General features: G+C 50.5%; 1 protein-coding gene across 1 annotated transcript in view; it reads left to right on the plus strand.

Moving 5' to 3' along the window:
• The window catches only part of NUCB2 (nucleobindin 2), a 311,719-nt gene that overhangs the window by 133,531 nt on the left and 157,631 nt on the right, over positions 1 to 20,557 (plus strand). The gene's annotated exons all lie outside the window — the stretch shown is intronic.

Raw genomic sequence — 20,557 nt, forward strand, 5'->3', positions numbered from 1 at the left:
GTCATTTCACCATTCCATGTAAGTCAATCAGTTGAGCTGCCCGTCTTTTTCTCGCAGCCTCAAACAGTCGCAGAAAGAGCTGTACACACCTTAGATGTCAAAAGAGCATTACTGTACTATATCGAAAGGACACAATCTTTTCATAAAACAAAACAACTTTTTGTGTCTTTTTCACCGCCACATAAAGGCAACCCCATATCAAAATCAGGGATCGCCAGATGGATTGTTAAATGCATACAAATATGTTAGCAGAAAGTCAAACGTACGTTAACAATTCCTGCAAAAGCCAATTCAACAAGAAAGATAGGGGCTTCAATGGCATTCTTGGCGAACATTCACCTAGATGACATATGCAGAGCAACTACATGGCTTACACCGCACACCTTCACAAAGCATTACTGTGTAGATGTGCAAACTAAACAGGCCACTGTGGGCCGGGCTGTACTAAAAACACTGTTTCAAACAACTGCTACAGATACTGGTGGTCGCTGCTAGGTGTTAATGTTAATGTTAGTGGGTATTTATAAGGTGCACTTACACCGGGTGGCTTTATGGCGCTGACCAGAAACATAATATGCTACAAGGCAGACTAAACAGACAGCAATGCTTTCCACTATACCTTAATGTATGCTTGCCGGAACAACCAGGTCTTAAGAAGCTTCCTGAACTGCATAGTATCAGTACAAGACCGAATTACCAAAAGAAAGGAGTTCCAGAGTTAAGGAGCCAGGACCGCAAATCTGCAGGCACCTTGACGGACTCGCTTAAACTTTGGAATAGATAGCAAAGAAAGATGGGCAGAGCGGAGGCTTCGGATTGGGGCATACCTAGATAACAAGTTGGGGAGCCAATGTAATTTTTTGAGCGCGGGAGTGACTCGTTGCCATCTTGGTTGTCGAATGATCAGCTGAGCTGCCTGATTTTGTACCAGCTGCAGACTCTTGAACAAATAGAGTGGCATTCCCAGGTACACCGAGTTAGCATAATCTAGATGAGATGTAACAGTAGCGGTTATGATCCGGATCAGAGCATCATGGGTGAAGAAACAATGGATTTTCCTAATCTTGCTCATCTGGAAAAAACACTTCGAGATCACAGTGCCTACCTGGGTCTTCAATGAGAGTTCATTATTGAGAGAAACTCCCAATGTTTTTGCCGAGCTGGAGTGGGAAGGTGGTAGGCCCAGCTCAGCAGGCCAGTAATGTGGACCCCAGAATTTATGGCTGTCCCCAGTCAGAACAAGCTCTGTCTTACCCAGGTTCAGTTTCAAGTGGTTATAGTCCATCCACTGTTGTATGTGTAACATTGTTCCCTGAAAGTCTGCTACAGAGCGGTCGGAGCCATCTATCTTGAAGACCAGCTGTAGGTCATCTGCATAATTAAAAACTGTCACATTTCTTTCCTTCAAAGATCGAATCAGAGGGGAAATATAGATATTAAATTTATGGGGGGACAGTGCTGATCCCTGCGGAACTCCACATGTGATTTTATGGGGGGGAGCCAAGAAGGGCCCTTGTCGGACCGCCTGAGACCTATCCTCCAAAAAAAGAAGAAAGACAACAGGCGGCAACGCCCCAGACGCCCGCAAGTTTTACACGGTCGACCAGAGTTGCATGGTCGACCGTGTCAAAAGCGGCAGATAGATCTAAAAGCACTAATGCCCGGGGGAATCCTTATCAGCATGGTCTCTGAGAGTATCCAGCACTGCCACAATGACAGTTTCTGTAGAATGGGCCGGCCGAAATCCTGCCTGATGGGCATCAAGATATTTAGAGTCTTCCAGAAAGTTGGAGAGGCTATTGGCTACATGGGTCTCCAGTAACTTTGCAAAACAAGGAAGCAAAGAGATCGGGCGATAGTTAGATAGAAGTGTAGGATCGGCTCCGAGTTTCTTTAATAGGGGGACAACTATAGCCTTTTTAACCCCTTGCATGCTTATGACGAACCCCAGCCGTCATGCACTACAGTGCTCGTGTGCTGATGACGGCTGGGGTTCGTCATGGCCCGCCCCTGTTCATTTGTTTACAGCACAGGGGCGGAAACGGGCCAGCAGTGAAGGGGTTAAAGGCCGTAGGAACTTTGCCCGAGGTAAGGGTCTCATTTCAAAAAATGCAAGTACCGGGCCAGGAAGGGCAACAAGACAATCTTTAAGTATATGAGGCGGACAACAGTCGGACGGAGCACCTGATTTGACCTTCACTAACAGCTTTTGAAAGGTTTCAATGTGAATACTAGGGAATTGACTTAAAGTATTGTTGTTTTTAAACTGATCAGGGGGACTAGACATGCGAGGAAGCTTGGGAATGTTGTTTTTAATAGTAGTAATTTTGTCGATGAAATAATCATTGAGGGAATTACACAGTTCCTGAGATAGAGAAGCCTTTAATAGTATTCTCTCCGGATTAGAAAGTTCATTGACAATATTGAATATCTCTTTGGAGTTATTATTAGAATTAATGATGCGTGTGGAAAAATAAGCAGCTTTAGCTGTGAGGATGTGTTTTTTATATTCTTTCCTGACAGCTATATATATGATTTTGCTTTCCGGGCAATACTTCGATCGCCATTGTCTCTCCAGTTTACGGAGCCGCAGCTTCTGATTTTTAAGTTCAATAGAGAACCATCTCATTGCAGTGGTACGCCGAGCTGTTTTTAGTCTGGTAAGGGGGGCATATTTATCACTAGCATTCATTAACCAGTTTGAGATGTTAGTTTCTGTCGTCTCCATATTCGTCCCAACACAAGGAGCAGGGTCGGCTAAGAAGTGAAAAAAGTCTTCCTTGTTCGCGGTATTCCATTTCCTAGCAGAACCACCTTCAATGGTGCTAGGTTTCTCAGTTGACGGGAACCGGGGAGTAAATTTCAGCAAATGATGGTCAGACCAAGTGCAGGGTATAGTGATTGGAGTAGAAGTAACCATTCCATTAATCCATTAATCCAGACATTAATGCAGGTACTGTTATACAATCTATGCATAGTGTGTAATCTGCAGCTCATATGCCTGTTGTTCTTTTGTAGCATTTTCCGTATGAGTTGTATGAGTGGGTTGATTGTACTGGTATGTGTGAATGTTTTTGCTTTCTGGGTGTTTATGTATATAGTATAAATTTGTGCATAGAGAACATTCATAAAATATTAGTTTCATGGTCTTATGATTGAGTTATAATGTTTTAATTTACCAGAAAAGTATGTAAATAAAAAAAGACCATGTTTTTCAAATAATTTCTGCCCATGTGCAGTATCATCAAAAGGAGGAGTCACCTATCCTGTGACTTCCTAAGACTTTTCTACAACAAAACAAACTGCAAACATCCGGGCCCAACACTAGGTAGCCATCTATGCACAGGGTGTAACTCTGCAGCTCTACATGCCAAGAACAAATGCATACTGGTAAGTAGTATTTTCCTTTCACTGCGTCCATATCTGTCCGCAAGAATGATTCTCAGATTCCTGTGTCCAACTGTTTCTTCTTTCTTTTTTTTATCTTGCCCATATAACTCTATCAGCTTCAGTGGGCTCTGTGCAACCACTGTAATCATTTCTCTGGCAATATTCAGGTTGAGATGCTTTTCATAACTATTCATTCTATGGAGTGGTGAAAATTTCTGGATCGTCCATTCGGGATCCGTTGTTTGACCCATCTTGTTCCCAAGAAGAGATGAGAACTGATGCCTTCTTTTCTGGGGCGGTGAACATCAGGTTGCACAAGGCCAAGCTCGGGAGCCAGGGGTCTGTAGCATCCCATACTGTTACAGTTAGCTCGGGATACCCATAGTAATCATCTATGCAGGGAAGATCTCATATCCCTTAGCAGTCAGTTGCTGCATCTGAACATAATGTCCCTACACCTTCATTGATGCTTTTTAAAGGTTAACGTTAGCCAAGTTCATTTTAGATGTGAGTTGGTAGATAGGTTTCCCACTTCTACTAGGGACACTCTGTGAATGCATGCATGCGTCTTGAAACTGAACACAGAGAAGACAGAAATAATAATTGTAGACAATTCCAGGCTTCAAGAGACCGTATGGCCTAATGTGTGGTGGCCACAGGAACTTCCCAAACCCCATACCAGTAGTCTGTTCTGTCTAGGTTATCGAAGTCCCGCTTTCTACATCTGAGAGGCTTAAGGCAAATTTCCTATTGAAATCATGGAAATCACTCGAAACAGTTAATTTGTGCTCAAGCTGTGATGAATTGCATGCAAAAGACCAAGGTACAATCTTGCCCCAGCTATTATTTTCAGGGTGCTGAAAATAAAACGAGATTTGGTGGACAATCTTTTCCTGCTCCCAACCTCTATATTTTACTCCCTTAAACTTTACAGCTGACTGAGGATTTGTTCTTATTTATGAAAAAATAAAGGCTTGACTTTTTGAGAACTAGCCTCAGTGCTGTCTCTGTTCTGTCATTTTATTTTTTAGCACCACAACGCCTTTAATGTATCTAGTTCTCTTATAGAACTATGAAAACAAAAGAATAGAATAGGAAGGTTTACTTTAGTAGATAGAGTAAAGTAAATGTTTCCTATCCCTGAGGAGATTATGTTAATGTAATTCTCTTGTTTACCTTGCAGTAGGCAAAAGGCCCTAACTATCTAAAAAATCAAGGGTTACCCGGCAGCCAGTCTGGGGTGGCTGGTCCAGAATAGAAAGTCACACTTCAAAATGCCATTCATACTTAAGAGTTTTTGAATGGTCTTCTGTACACATTTAGTCCTGCACCTTTTTGTTGTCTGTCAAAGGATCCTAATCTGGTGTTAACTTTTCTAATGGGCCAGCTATTTATGTCTTTACATTCTTGTGTGTTATAAATTTCTATCTGAAAGAAACCGGTTAGGATTAGATTCCTTACCTTGGAATAAGCCCAGGCTGGATCCGGAAACTTTTGCGTAGCAGTACCCCTGTGTGTCAGTAGGCGTCGTTTGCGGCTCCGCGTCCGTCGGCGTCGTTGGCGCCGGGATGACGTCGCTGGAGTACTTAGGCACCGCCCTCGCGCGCTGATGTCAGTTTCCGAGCCAGCTAGCGCAGATCCGGAAAAAGTGGTAACCCTTAGTCAATTTTTGACTAAAACGTTTTAGATCATTTTTCGATCCTTTTCGAAGTCTAACGACTCCGACTGTGCCGGTAGGGATGCCCGAGTTCAAACCCTGCACCGACTGCGACCGACTGGTGTCTTCATTGACTGGGCCTTGACCACAACGACAAGGCCTGCCCCGACTGTCGAGCCCTGACGTCTAAAGCTAGGCGGGAGCGGTCCCGCAAGCGACTCAAGCTCCAGCAGTCGGCCCCGCGCCGCTAGAGTTCCCGGTCCGCGAGGAGGTAGACGGACCGGTCGCGGGGTCGGAGCCACCATAGCTCCGGGAGTCGTCCTCTAAGGGCTCGAAGTCCTCAGGTAAGCACAAGAAGACGAAGAGACGTCATCACTCTTCCGACTCCCCCCTACGCTCGCGTGACGCGGCCGGGGGTTCGGGCGACACCGCCTTTGCGGTTCTGCCGGAGTCGCGGGCGTCTCGGCCTGCTTCATACCCAACGGTCCCTGGGCAGAACGCGACGCTGGAGGAGATCGAGGCGTTCCTCTGGGCCATGAGGTCCCTCACTCCTCCGTCGGGCTCCAAGGCGCCTCCGGGCCCAGCGGCACCGACTGGGGGTCCCAGCGGGTCGAGCGCTTCGGCGCCGTCTAGTGCTTCGGCCCCGGCGCCGCTGGTGACTTAGGTCCCGGCGCCGCAGGCCCCCGCAGGATCCGGGTCCGGATCCGGCTCATCGCCTGTCGACCTCATGACCTCGCGGCGCTGGCCCCAAGGGTGTCGACCCCGGTGCCGCCTCCGAGCGGCGCCGTCCCCGATCCCTCCCTCGATTCGGGTCCGGCGCCGGCGGCGCCGTATCAGACGCCGATGGGAGATTTTTACTTTTATGACCCGGCCTCATCCTTTGGTCCTGAATCTCAGGAGGTGGGTGGCGAGGGGGATTGGGAGGGGTCTGAGGACCCTCAGACACGAGAGTGTCAGTCTTATCAGGACTGGATAGGTGAGCTAGGGGAGGCCAGTGGTCTGGATACCTCGCTGGACACTGGTTTTGTCTCCCCTCCTACCGTGGCATCGGAGGAGGGGGCTGCCTATAGTGTGGTACTGACGCAGGCAGCAAAGGCCTTGGGGCTGGAGCTCCCCGTCGCGGCCATGAGGACGAACCTCTTCACTGAGGTCCTTAAACCGCAGGCAAGCTCGGCCGAGCCTCTGCTGCTGTTTACTGAGGCTTTGTCTGACGTTCTTCTGGGCACTTGGTCCAAGCCCGCTACTGGTCAGCCTGTAGATAGGAACGTGGCTAGACGCCACCGCCCGTTTCCGGGCGACCCTTGCTTCCTGTCCACCCATCCCACCCCCGAGAGCTTGGTCATCCCGGCCTCTAATTGCCAGACCGCTTTCCCGACGGCCCCCCTTGGATTGGGAATCCAAGAGGTACGAGCAATACGGAAAGAACGTATTTTCCTCCCTAAGCTTAGGGCTGCGGTCATTCAACACCGCGTGCCTCTTGGGCCGTTGTACCCACTTTCTGTGGGACATGGTCGTGGACTTGCTGCCACAATGTCCGGTGGAGGTCCAGACTAAACTCACCCAAGCCCTTGCAGAGGGTCGAGATGCAGCACGGTACTCTATCCGGTGTGGACTGGATACCACGGACTCATTGGGCAGAGCGATGGCAACGACGGTGGCGATTCGTCGCCACGCATGGTTGAGGTCTGCCAACTTTCCGGCTGATGTCCAGAACACACTTATGGACATGCCGTTTGATGGCCGTCGCCTCTTTGTCGACAAGGCAGACCATGCGCTTGAGCGCTTTAAGGACTCCAGGGCTACGGCCAAGTCCTTGGGACTCTCGGCCCGCGCCAGCAAACAGCTGCCTTTCGCTTCTTTCGAGCCAAGGAAGGGGCACCCCCACATGTCCTGCCAGCCACGGGCCGCAGACTACCGTCCAGCGGGGTGCCGGACGTGGAAACCGCCGTGGCATCCGCCTCGAAACCCTCCTAGTCCGAGCTTTCAGCCCCATGTGACGCCTGTGGGGGGCAGGGTTCGCCATCACCTCCTCCACTGGCGCACTGTCACATCGGACAGGTGGGTGCTGCGGATCGTCCTTAGGGGCTACTCCCTCCCCTTCGAGGCGACCCCTCCAGCCATGCCACCGCGATACCACCGCGTGTCGGGGGATCACTTGACACTTCTACGGCAGGAAGTTACGGCCCTCTTGGCCAAGGGGGCCATTGAGCGCGTTCCTGGGACAGAAGTAGGGTGTGGTTGTTACTCCCACTACTTTCTGGTACCCAAGAAGGGAAAAGGGGGCCTACGCCCTATCTTGGACCTACGGAGTGTCAACGGCTTCCTCCGGCAAGAGAAGTTCAAGATGCTGACACTAGCTCAGGTCCTTTCTGCCCTGGACCCAGGAGACTGGATGGTAGCGTTGGACTTGCAGGACGCTTATTTTCATATCCCCGTCCTGCCGGACCACCGGCGTTACCTGCGGTTCACGGTAGGCCACAAGCACTTTCAGTTTACCGTGCTCCCCTTTGGCCTTACCACTGCCCTACGGGCGTTCACGAAAGTGATGGTCGTGGTCGCAGCTCATCTGCGCAGGTTAGGGGTTTCGGTCTTCCCCTACCTCGACGACTGGTTGTCAGCCACCTCCAGACTATGGCCGACCTCCTGCACCTGCTAGGGTTCTCCATCAATGTGCCAAAGTCACACCTGTGTCCCTCCCAGAAGCTCCTCTTCATCGGAGCGGTTGTAGACTCGGCGCAGTTTCGGGTTTATCCTCCCGAACAGCGGGTTCGAGAGATTCAGGCTCTGATTACGATCTTTCAGTTGTTATCCCAAGTATCAGTCACGGTTTACGCTGCGGCTTCTTGGGCTGATGCCTCCTGCATCCTTCTGGTGCATCACGCCCGGTGGCGGATGCGGGCTCTGCAGTGGGACCTGAAGTTTCAGTGGGCCCAGCATCGGGGCAACCTGTCCAACCATGTCTTGATCGCGGAGGGCACTGCAAGACAGTTGCCGTGGTGGCTCACGGACAGCGATTGGGTCCGCGGCAGATCCCTCTCCTTACCCCAACCGGAGCACGTCGTCATTATTATTATTATTGACATTTGTTAAGCGCACAGCTACCCCCAACGGGGGTGTCCCGGCGCTGAGATTGCAGAATTGCGAGAGAGTCAACATGGGAAAGCTAACAGCCAGAGAATAGGAAGGTCTTTAGTTTACCCCTGAACTGGGATTCAGTGTCGGTGAGACGGAGGCTGATAGGAAGGGCATTCCATAATTTTGAGGCAATTACAGCAAAAGCTCTACCACCTTTCCTTACCCGGCGGAATCTGGGAGGGAGTAGGAGGCGGAGATGGTTAGACCTGAGATTGAGGGAAGAGTGGACCAGTTTCAGTCTGTGTCTGAGATATCCAGGGCCCTTTCCATTCAAAGCCCTGAAAACAAGTACCAGGGCCTTGAATTTGATGCGAGCGGAGATCGGAAGCCAATGTAGTTTCCTCAGAGAGGGTGAAATGGAGTGCCGAAAGGGGACTTTACAAATCAGTCTAGCCGCAGCATTCTGCACGATCTGCAGCCGATGCAGAAGATAGGCCGGAAGTCCCGTATATAGGCTGTTCGCATAGTCCAAATGCGACGTGATCAAAGCGTGTATCACCGTTTTCAGTGATTCCGTAGGAAGAAAGGGAGCAATTTTTTTTAACATGTGGAGCTTACCAAAACATGCTGAGGTAACTTTCTGGATCTGAGGTTTAAAAGAGAGTTCAGTGTCGAATTGAACTCCCAGGTTACGTGCTACTGTGACTGGGGCAGGTGCTGGGTTGAGTTCAGACAGCCACCAAGTGGTCGAGGACATGGGATTCATTTGGTTAAAAGACAGCACCTCGGTTTTGTCTGTATTAAGTTTTAGCGTATTGTGGGTCATCCAGGCTATGATATTGGCAAGACAAGTCCTAAAATTTGTAAAGTCAGTGGGCGAGTGATCTTTAAAAGAGAAAATCAGCTGTGTATCGTCAGCGTACGAGAGCACTCTCACCCCGGATGACTCAATCAGTTTCGCGAGAGGGGCAAAGTAAACGTTAAACAGCGGGCTGAGGGCAGATCCTTGGGGCACCCCCCAACCCAGCGTTTTTTTTTGTGACGGACGCTTCCCTCCAGGGCTGGGGAGGCCACATGGGAGAGGCGGAGATCAGAGGCCTCTGATCTCCGGCGGAGTCCCGGCTCCACATCAACCTTCTGGAGCTGCGGGCGATCCGGCTGGCACTGAAGGCATTCCTCCCCTCTGTCCGGGGGAGTGTAGTGCAGGTGTTCACGGACAACACCACCTCCATGTGGTACTGCAACAAACAGGGCGGGGTGGGGTCGTGGACCCTTTGCCAGGAGGCTCTGCGCCTCTCGCAGTGGCAGGAACATCAGGGGGTGACCCTGGTGGGACAACACCTGGCAGGTTCCCTGAACGCCAGGGCGGACAAACCCAGACGTCTGTGCATGATGGATCACGAATGGCGTCTGAACTCGGACGTGGCGCAAGGCCTCTTTCAGCAGTGGGGAGAGCCTTGGTTAGATCTATTCGCCACCGAAGAGAACACGCAATGTCATCAGTTCTGCGCGTTGGAATTTCCAAGGCGGCACTGGCTCAGAGACGCTTTTCGTCGCGAGTGGAGCTGCGGTCTATTGTACGCCTTTCCGCCTATACCACTTCTGCCCAGAGTGCTGAAGAAGATCAGGCGCGACCGGGCCCCAGTTATCCTTGTGGCTCTGGACTGGGCATGAAGATACTGGTATCCCGAGCTACTCAGGATGTCTCTCGATCCCCCGATTCGTCTGCATCTTCAGGAGGACCTTCTGTCGCAGCAGCAGGGGGCGGTCCTCCACCCGAACCTGTCCAGTCTCCACCTCCGTGCTTGGAGATTGAGCGGCGACAGTTGAGGCCATTTGACTTGCCTCCTGAAGTTTGTGATGTAGTTCTGGCAGCCAGGCGTCCCTCCACAAAGTCTGTATACGCCTGCAGGTGAAACAAGTTTGTGGCATGATGCACAGCAAAGGCTGTGGATCCCCTTTCTGCCCCTCTTTCAGAGGTTCTCCTCTTCCTTCTTTCTCTTGCCCAGCAGGGCTCTGCTCTGGGCATTATCAAGGGCTACCTTTCTGCCCTTTCCGCCTTCTTAAGGCTACCTGATTAGCCTTCTTTGTTCAAGTCCCCGGTTGTTAACAGATTCTTAAAGGGCATCACTCGTATGTTCCCCCCTGTTCCTTTCGTGATGCCTCAGTGGGACTTGAAGCTTGTATTTGCTTTCCTGATGTGTGCTCCCTTCGAGCCACTTCACAACTGTCCTCTCCGTCTTCTTACCCTCAAGACTGCTTTCCTGGTTGCCATCACTTCTGCCAGGAGAGTGAGTGAGCTCCAGTATCTTTCATCCAAGCCTCCTTTCCTTTCTGTCCATCCGGACAAGATTGTGTTGCGGACAAGACCCTCTTTCCTGCCCAAGGTAGGCTTGTTTGGCCGTTCCGTACTCCAGGACTTTCTTGTGTGAATATTGGTTCGCAGACCCACCACCGGGGTTGGTATTGCTGGGGTATCTATTCTAAGGTAAGGAATCTAAGACTAACCTGTTTCTTTCAGATGCACAAGTTACTTACCTTTGGTAACAATATATCTGTAAGAAACAGTAGTTAGTATTCCGTACCGCCCCACCCATCCTCCTCGTTCTGCAAACCGATATCTAGGGTTAAGGTCATCCCCTTTCAGGGCCCTAGTTTCATGGCACCAGTGTTGGTTTTTATCATGGCTCTGCGTTTCTGGCACGGAAAAACTGTATATAAGAACTGACGTCAGCGCGCGAGGGTGGCGTCTAAGTACTCCGGCGACGTCATCCCGGCGCCAACGACGACTGGCGCGGAGCCGCAGACGACGCCTACCGACGCGCAGGGGTACTGCTACGCAAAAGTCTCCGGATGCAGTCTGACACCTGATGATATTCTAAGGGAAGGAATCTAATACTAACTACTGTTTCTTACAGATCTATCGTTACCGAAGGTAAGTAACTTGTGCTTTTGGAAGATACAAGTCTTGCTGATGTTATAGCCAGCTGAAAAGCTGAGCTTCAGGCTTTGTCGGTTTCTACTCCCTTTGTTGTTTTTTATAAAGAAGGGTTATCTTTGAGTGTGAGACCCCCTTTTTTCCCAATAAGGTTTACAAATTTCATATTTTGCAAGTGATTTCACTCCCTTCTTTCTTTCCACCGCCTCATACTACAAAGGAAGGGGAGCAGGATACTTAATTATCCTCATGGACCCTTAAATCAACAAACTCGTTTTATGTAGATATCTTTGATGGAGGCTACGTTTATGAATTAGCAAACACGCTCTGCATATTTTTATGCTCTTTTGAGGGGAGTCCCTGCTGATCTATAATGCATTAAATAGGTGAAAGATTCATTGTCAGGCTAAACTTAACAGTTTAATATCTGACATTGAGGAATGTTCTAGATTTGAAGTTTTGCATTTCTTCTTATGATCAAAGGATCATCGACCTGTCACCACTGCACAGGTTTGGGTGGCCCTCCACCGCCGCCCCCTCCCTCCTCGTCAACAAGAAAAAGACTTAATTGGCACCTATTTAGTTTTTTCTGCGGCAACGCCTAGCGTAAACTGTAGGAGAATACCGGGTCAGTTTAACACTAGGCTCCCCATGTTGGGTGCTCTGGCTCCTTTTGTTTCATCGCCTCCATAGAATGAGAGATATAAATGATAATGAAAGATATGCTCTTTAAAATGTTCCCTCGATGTTATGCGAAATACCACTGGGCTGTCTGGCACAGGATGTCATTTTAGCTTTTCCCCAGATCACAAGGACATGGAGTGTGCCTTCTACTTCGTTTTTTGCTGTAAAAATACCCTTCAGCAGTGTAGAGATCGATGCCTGGCAGAACTCACAATGCAGCAACTATCCATAGATACCACGCCCAACATCTTTGGTGAGGCCAATCCCCTTGGGCCACAGAAGACTAACAAGAAGATGCTGTGCATCAGACTACCCCAGAGGTAATCAAATCAGATGCCTCCGAGACAGAAAAACTCAAGCAGCAAGATGTTCCCTCCACATCCTGGTCTTGAATCAAATCAATGCCAAGAGCTGTATGTTTGAACCCCATAAACCTAATGAACAGCTTCACACTGAGGTGGAGCACCACCCCTCTGGGGGCAGCCATAAAGCCCACCACATAAAATTTTTCTGCCTTCAGAGCCAGCTTTCGGGCTCTGGTCGGCACCAAGGCAGGGCATCAGGTTAAAAGCAGAAGGCTACCAAAGGCCTAGACAGGGCTCGAAAATTCCACTCGACCGCTCGCATAGTCGAGCTAAACTTAACAAGGTCGAGCTGTTTTTAGGTCCTACGCGCCCTTTTTGGGGAGTAGGAAAACAAACCAAATTTTGTCCTCTGTTTGTGAAAACGGAGCAAATGTGACAAGATAACAAGATTTAAAGGCATTTTTATTGCTCACAAAGTTAATGAGCAATAAAGATGCCTTTAAATCTTGTTATCTTGTCACATTTGCCCCGCTTTCAGAGATGGAGGTCAAGTAGGTTGCAGTTAGGTCGAGGACATTTCTTACGGTACTAGTCCTGCAGGACTAGTACAATTTTTGGGATTTTTCGAGCCCTGCTAGATCCTCATCTGCCTCCCAGTACAGATAAGCCTAAGCAACCATTGAACCCAAAAGACGTATGGGCACCCAATTTGGACCCAATAAATGCAAGAACCTTGAAGCCATCCTCAAAGATGGCACTGGTGCCAAAAACAGTCGGTCTGAGACCTCCCTCCACCACTGACTCCGATGATTCTGAAGAAACGGCATGAGAAAATTGATGATCCTCAATAGAAAGGGCAGATTTGGCATAACTTAATTATAGAAGAAACACAAAGCACCAACTTATTATCTATGCAATTGTTTTTTTACAACAGAGAATAAAAATGCTTAATTAGTTAGAAAGCAGCATCAGCATTGATTAAGAATCGTGTGTTACGTGCCAAGTGAACACATTGTGCTTGTTAGAGAATATTAAGTGGTGCAAGTGAAAGATCGGGGAAGTGAAAGTAAAACAGCAGCTCGTGAATGTATTTCAATAATTGTTATGCATGAGGTGGCGTGGCCAAGAGCATGACCGGGTAAGACGTGCCCGACATCGGCTCCGGCGAGCGCCAGTGATGCTTCTGTAATCCTAGGCCAAAAGGGCTTGCTTTGATCACCATTCGTCGCTCCTGAGGCCAAGAACCCCTCTGGCAGAGCACGGTCTGCGAAGAAACCCGCCGAGATCCGTCTTTTCGGGCCAAAACGGTCCCAAGTTGTAAGACCGCGGGAGATCCAAAATGGCGGCCGCCGTCTCGGAGGAGCAGAAGAGACAGGCCTGGGCCTACGGACAGCGGTGTGGGGCTACACCAGCAGGAGAGACAGACAATGACCCCCAACCCGAGCATCCCGGTGAGCCGACCCGATCGCGGCCCGGTGGATTCCGGAGCGGCGGCAGACTGAGGCCGAGCAGAGAGACCTGGGACCGGCGGGGGTCCGCCTCTCTGGCGATCCAAGGAGGACCTTAGCCTGTGACCGTGTGGCGATCCTGTAGGGCTCGAGTACGGGCGGCAGGTGAGAGTGACCGGAGGAGTGGCTGGGGGCACTGCGAGGTGGCGATACCCTGAACTGGACGGCGCACCCGGGAAGGCCCGCGCTGCAGGGGGAACAAGACGACACACGCAGCAGCCACCAGGATCCACCGGGCCCCTGGCTCCCCCGCCGGTGGGCAGAGTAGGAGGCCTGAGACGCGGACTGAGCTGCGGGGCCCGAGGCCCCCCCTCCGGGGCCGGAGAGCATGAGACTGCGACGTGGACGTGAGGCTCTGTTGCGCTAGCGGCCTCACCACTGCTTTGGAGGCTCCTCTCTATCGTCCCCTCCAGCCTACCTTGGGAGACGTATATATTTACAACAAGGGGTGGTGAGGGACACAGTCTCTGAATTAAGTAGAAAGCTCTCACCCAGTCAAGAGATCAGGGCTAGATCCAACACCGTTTTTTAGCTCACTGCACCATCCCAGTTTCAAAACCTGGCTGTATGCAAATTAGTCTGTTCCTGTCCCAGTGCATGATGGGAACAGGGCAAACCAAACTACAAAAGCCAATTCTTACACTGGGAAGGAAACAAGCTCCCGGGGACCGGTTTCTGGCATTACAGCCGTCTTTGGCCCGGTTTGCTTGAATCCTGATGGTGCAATGAGCAAGGGTCTCACATCTGAGAATACCCTTCCACGCTTAGGGTGGACAAAAATATTTACAACAAGGGGGGTGAGGGACATAGTCTCTGAATTAAGCAGAAAGCTCTCACCCAGTCAAGAGATCAGGGCTAGATCCAACACCGTTTTTTAGCTCACTGCACCATCCCAGTTTCAGAACCTGGCTGTATGCAAATTAGTCTGTTCCTGTCCCAGTGCATGATGGGAACAGGGCAAACCAAACTACAAAACCCAATTCTTACACTGGGAAGGAAACAAGCTCCCGGGGACCGGTTTCTGGCATTACAGCCGTCTTCGGCCCGGTTTGCTTGAATCCTGATGGTGCAATGAGCAAGGGTCTCACATCTGAGAATACCCTTCCACGCTTAGGGTGGACAAAAATATTTACAACAAGGGGTGGTGAGGGACAGAGTCTCTGAATTAAGCAGAAAGCTCTCACCCAGTCAAGAGATCAGGGCTAGATCCAACACCGTTTTTTAGCTCACTGCACCATCCCAGTTTCAGAACCTGGCTGTATGCAAATTAGTCTGTTCCTGTCCCAGTGCATGATGGGAACAGGGCAAACCGGTGATGGATCAAGCCCTGATCTTTGGACTGGGTAAGAGTGGTCTGCTTAATTCAGACACTCTGTTCATCACCACCCCCTTTTCTGAATCGTTTTTGGCCACTATAGGTGTGGCAGGGTATACTCAGACATGAGTCCCTTTCTCACTGCACCATCAGGATTCAAGCAAGCCGGGCCGAAGACGGCTGAAATGCCAGAAACCGGTCCCCGGTAGCTTGTCTCCTTTCTGGTGAAGAATTGGCTTGGTAGTTTAGTCTGCCCTGTTCCCATGATGCACTGGGCCAGGGACAGACTGATTTGCATATAGCCAGGTTCTGAGCTGGGATGGTGCAGTGAGATAAATAACGGTGATGGATCAAGCCCTGATCTTTGGACTGGGTAAGAGTGGTCTGCTTAATTCAGACACTCTGTTCATCACCACCCCCTTTTCTGAATCGTTTTTGGCCACTATAGGTGTGGCAGGGTATACTCAGACATGAGTCCCTTTCTCACTGCACCATCAGGATTCAAGCAAGCCGGGCCGAAGACGGCTGAAATGCCAGAAACCGGTCCCTGGTAGCTTGTCTCCTTTCTAGTGAAGAATTGGCTTGGTAGTTTAGTCTGCCCTGTTCCCATGATGCACTGGGCCAGGGACAGACTGATTTGCATATAGCCAGGTTCTGAGCTGGGATGGTGCAGTGAGATAAATAACGGTGATGGATCAAGCCCTGATCTTTGGACTGGGTAAGAGTGGTCTGCCTAATTCAGACACTCTGTTCATCACCACCCCCTTTTCTGAATCGTTTTTGGCCACTATAGGTGTGGCAGGGTATACTCAGACATGAGTCCCATTCTCACTGCACCATCAGGATTCAAGCAAGCCGGGCCGAAAACGGCTGAAATGCCAGAAACCGGTCCCCGGTAGCTTGTCTCCTTTCTGGTGAAGAATTGGCTTGGTAGTTTAGTCTGCCCTGTTCCCATGATGCACTGGGCCAGGGACAGACTGATTTGCATATAGCCAGGTTCTGAGCTGGGATGGTGCAGTGAGATAAATAACGGTGATGGATCAAGCCCTGATCTTTGGACTGGGTAAGAGTGGTCTGCTTAATTCAGACACTCTGTTCATCACCACCCCCGTTTCTGAATCGTTTTTGGCCACTATAGGTGTGGCAGGGTATACTCAGACATGAGTCCCTTTCTCACTGCACCATCAGGATTCAAGCAAGCCGGGCCGAAGACGGCTGAAATGCCAGAAACCGGTCCCCGGTAGCTTGTCTCCTTTCTGGTGAAGAATTGGCTTGGTAGTTTAGTCTGCCCTGTTCCCATGATGCACTGGGCCAGGGACAGACTGATTTGCATATAGCCAGGTTCTGAGCTGGGATGGTGCAGTGAGATAAATAACGGTGATGGATCAAGCCCTGATCTTTGGACTGGGTAAGAGTGGTCTGCTTAATTCAGACACTCTGTTCATCACCACCCCCTTTTCTGAATCGTTTTTGGCCACTATAGGTGTGGCAGGGTATACTCAGACATGAGTCCCTTTCTCACTGCACCATCAGGATTCAAGCAAGCCGGGCCGAAGACGGCTGAAATGCCAGAAACCGGTCCCCGGTAGCTTGTCTCCTTTCTGGTGAAGAATTGGCTTGGTAGTTTAGTCTGCCCTGTTCCCATGATGCACTGGGCCAGGGACAGACTGATTTGCATATAGCCAGGTTCTGAGCTGGGATGGTGCAGTGAGATAAATAACGGTGATGGATCAAGCCCTGATCTTTGGACTGGGTAAGAGTGGTTGCTTAATTCAGACACTCTGTTCATCACCACCCCCTTTTCTGAATCGTACCTTGGGAGACGGACCGAGCAGAGGGGGAGCACACAGGACACCTGTGGCCTGACCCCCTGAAAGTACATCGCGACGCTGCCCTCCTTGGACAAAACACAATCCGCCACTGTGCAGGGGGCCCGCCCGCTGGAGGAAGTATTCCGGGGTTCAATCAGCCTGACACCGGGGCCCCTGGAACGCGGGTATAGACCCTCCTGACCGCTGGTGCCCGGGTCTGCCTCCAGCGCCTAGCCTATTTGACAATGACCAGAGACAAAGCACCTAAACCGCCTAGGCAGGCCAAAATTGACAAATTCACCACGCAGCACCACCCACCGGCCCTGGACACCCAGCTGCGTAGCGGAGACATGGAGACCCTCCTGCACGCTATTAGGGATTCGCGACAGGCCCTGGAGGGGAAAATAGGGGAGGTCAGCACGGAGGTGTCGCTCCTGTGCCAGGACATGAGAAATATGGAGGCTAGGGTGACCGAAACTGAGACAAGAATTAGCGAGCCGGAGGATGGAATGCGAGACCTCAGAGGAAACCTCACGACGCTCCAGACCACCACTAAAGACCTGCAATTGAGGGTCGACGATGCCGAAAATAGGACGTGACGGAACAACCTCCGCTTTGTGGGATTTAGAGAGGAAATTGAGGGGTCGAACATGGCGGCCTTCCTGTAGAAGTGGCTCCGGACCACCTTCCCTGTGGAAAAGTTTTCCGCCTGTTTCATGATAGAATGGGCGCACAGGGCACTGCAGGCAACCCCCTCCGGGTGCGGCGCCACGCACGATCATAGCCCGCTTCCTGAACTTCCTAGACAGAGACATGATCCTTCAAGAGGCCAGAAAACTGGGGGACATCAAAATTGACAATTCACGTATCATGATCTTTCCAGATTACAGCAGAGAAGTGCAAGCTAACAGAAAATCCTTCCTATCGCTTAAGGCAAAATTGCAAGAAAAAGGCATTCAATACATGTTACTTTTCCCAGCCAAGCTGAAGGTAATCTTCAGAGGCAAAGCGCACTTCTTCCCTTCCAGTCCCCAGAAGCGGCTTGGGAATGGCTCGAGGAGCGCCCGATCCTCAAACGGACTGAGGAAAGGAGAAGGCGAAGGACCCCCCCCGGGTCGACCCCCGAGCCAGCAGGGAGCGGAGCAGGGCATGACCTTGGGACCACGGGATGCCACGGGACATTGGAGGATTACAACTACACCCGGTCCGCCGCAACACGCAGATCGCCTGATGCCGGTTGACGACCAAGCTTTGAATTCGCAGCCCAGATTGCGCTCCAACTCCATGCCGCTCCTCACAACACCTGACGGCAATGCGGAACTGGAATTGTAAAAGAGTATGTCAGAGGACGAAACGAGTGTGGAACACGAAGAACAAAGCACGACCTCAACACATCCCTTGGTAGCGGAGATTGCCGCAATGGAGCAGGATACCAACACGGAACACTCGCAAGCTGAACTACCGGACTCACATTTATGAATCAGAGGCGCAGCCTGGATGGCACAGACACAACCTGCCCGTCGGAGCTGATCAAGAAGAGACACACACGCCCCCTCTTCTTTCCTTTTTCCTATTTTCTCCCTTTCCCTTCACGGCTCTCACCTTCTTTTGCCCTTCCTTCTTATCCCAATTCATCTCTTTCTCTACGTTCTTGTCGGCTGTCAGACAGCTCCTGAACTGGTGCCCGTTTCACGGGACTTTGGTTTTATAAAGTATGGGGACGCAAGGCAGAAGTCCTGTTGACACTGTAGTGCGAAGGGTCACCACCATGGGTGGGCGACAGGCCACACCTGCCACTGTGAGGGACCGGCACCGGCTGGAGCCAGAGTCCCTACGGAGGGCCGGTGGGGCGGGGAGGGGTCCAGGGTGGTCTATGGTTTGTTTGTTCAGAAATGTTGTAATGTTCTATGGGTTTGCAAAAGGTGAAGTCATGTTAAAAGCTGTAAATGCATGGGTTGCCAGAAGACCGCTACTGACACAACGTCAGAGTACAAATCCCCCCCCCCCCCGGCATCACTTGATGGGCAACACCTGGTGGCCCCTTATACGGTATACACCTGGAATGTAAATGGCCTGGGAGACCGCATCAAGAGGAGTTTGGTGCAGGCAAACATTAAACGGATCCACCCTGATATAGTGCTCCTACAGGAGACCCATCTCCGTGGCAATAGGTGTGGTTTCCTGGGAAGAAAGCCTTACACCGTCCTGGCGCACGCGGGATACACGACAGGGTCCAGAGGGGTGGCTATTTTTATAAAGCGGTCCCCACCCTTCCAGGTTCTGCGTACATGGGTAGAAGAGCAGAGCACGTATGTAGGAGTCAATGGGAGGTGGGGAAAGACTGAACTCACGATCATATCAGTGTATGCCCCCCCCTCAGCTACAAGCCAGGACTTTAAAGGGTGTCACCGACATAATGCTTGAAACCCCGAACGCTACACTAGTGATAGGTGGTGACTTTAATGACGTAATGTGCCCAGAGGTTGACAGGACTGCGAACGCCACAAGAACTGGGACCGAAACACACTTGGCGCGATTCGCTCACTCCCTAGGCCTTGTGGATGTCTGGAGGGCAGCGCACCCGCGAGACTCCTGCTTCTCATACTTCTCAGGGGCACATCAGGTGTATTCTAGATTAGATTACATTTTCGTGATGCTGGGTCTCAAGGGACAGATCAGAAGGGCGGAATATCGCGCCCGTGGTCTATCTGATCACTCACCGCTGGAAGTTAGTATAGGGAGGGATAGAGCTGGACCCAGAGGGGAATGGCGCCTTCCGGCGTGGGAATTGCAAAAAAAAAATTACGCCAGGGCCTTAGGGCAGATACAAAAATTTACTTCACTGAAAACACGGGTTCGGTCCAATAAGGGGTGGTGATCTGGGAAGCATACAAAACAGTCCTTAGGGACCGGGCGCAAAACCGACTATCCTGGGCCGAGAAAAAGGAAAGGGAAGAGATGGACGAATGCGAAACCCAGATCCTCGCCCTTGACTAGCTGTGCCTGACCCAACAGACTGACCAATATAAGCGTCGCGTGAGAGACGCCGATCTTAACTATAGGGCCCTAGCAACCCAAGCGTCCCCATTTCATCTTCACAGCCCTGGCCCTAGTGGTAGCTAAAAGAGACGTTGCCAGGAAGTGGGGCTCTGCACAGGGACCACAAATAGAGGAGTGGAAGACGGGGATGGACTTATACATGGCAGCGGAGAGGGTCACGTATGAAGCTAGGGGCTGCCCCAAAAAATTGTTTTAAAGTATGGGGTAAATGGAGAACGTATTACGGCATAGATGGGGAGATATATCACCAGTCACAGGGAGATGGACAGGCGCCGTGAGAACGTGGGGCGGGATGGAAACAAGTCTCACTAACCGGCGAGAGGGATGGTGGGACCAAGACGCGAATGAGGTAACGAGTGAGGCGGGAAAGGGTAATGATAGACGAACAGTTCATGGAATTCCTGTTGTATGGCGGGGGTCGGATGGTAATGTAATGTATTCAGCGCAATTGACAGACTTTAATGGTTTGTTATGCAAGGTGCAGAAAAAATCAATAAAAATATATTTTTTTAAAATAATAATTGTTATGCGTGAATGTTTTGGATACAATATTTCTGGTACATGTCGACTGCGTTTTGACCTATATGAAATGAGGTCATAAGTACAATAATAACCCAAACAAGCATTTGCAATGCAATAGGACTCACATTAATTAGGTTTGAGCTATTGGCATTGCTAAATATTGCAACACCAATCGCAACAAAAGTCTACAAATTGTAGGCCCAAAAAATGTGTATTTATTTTTGTAGCAATGGTGGCATGCTCCGCTTTAGATGAATAGGTTTAAAAGTAAAGTGAGCTATACTGCGATTGA

The sequence above is a fragment of the Lissotriton vulgaris genome, chromosome 2_1 (assembly GCF_964263255.1).
Source record: "Lissotriton vulgaris chromosome 2_1, aLisVul1.2, whole genome shotgun sequence".
Lineage (NCBI taxonomy): Eukaryota > Metazoa > Chordata > Amphibia > Caudata > Salamandridae > Lissotriton > Lissotriton vulgaris.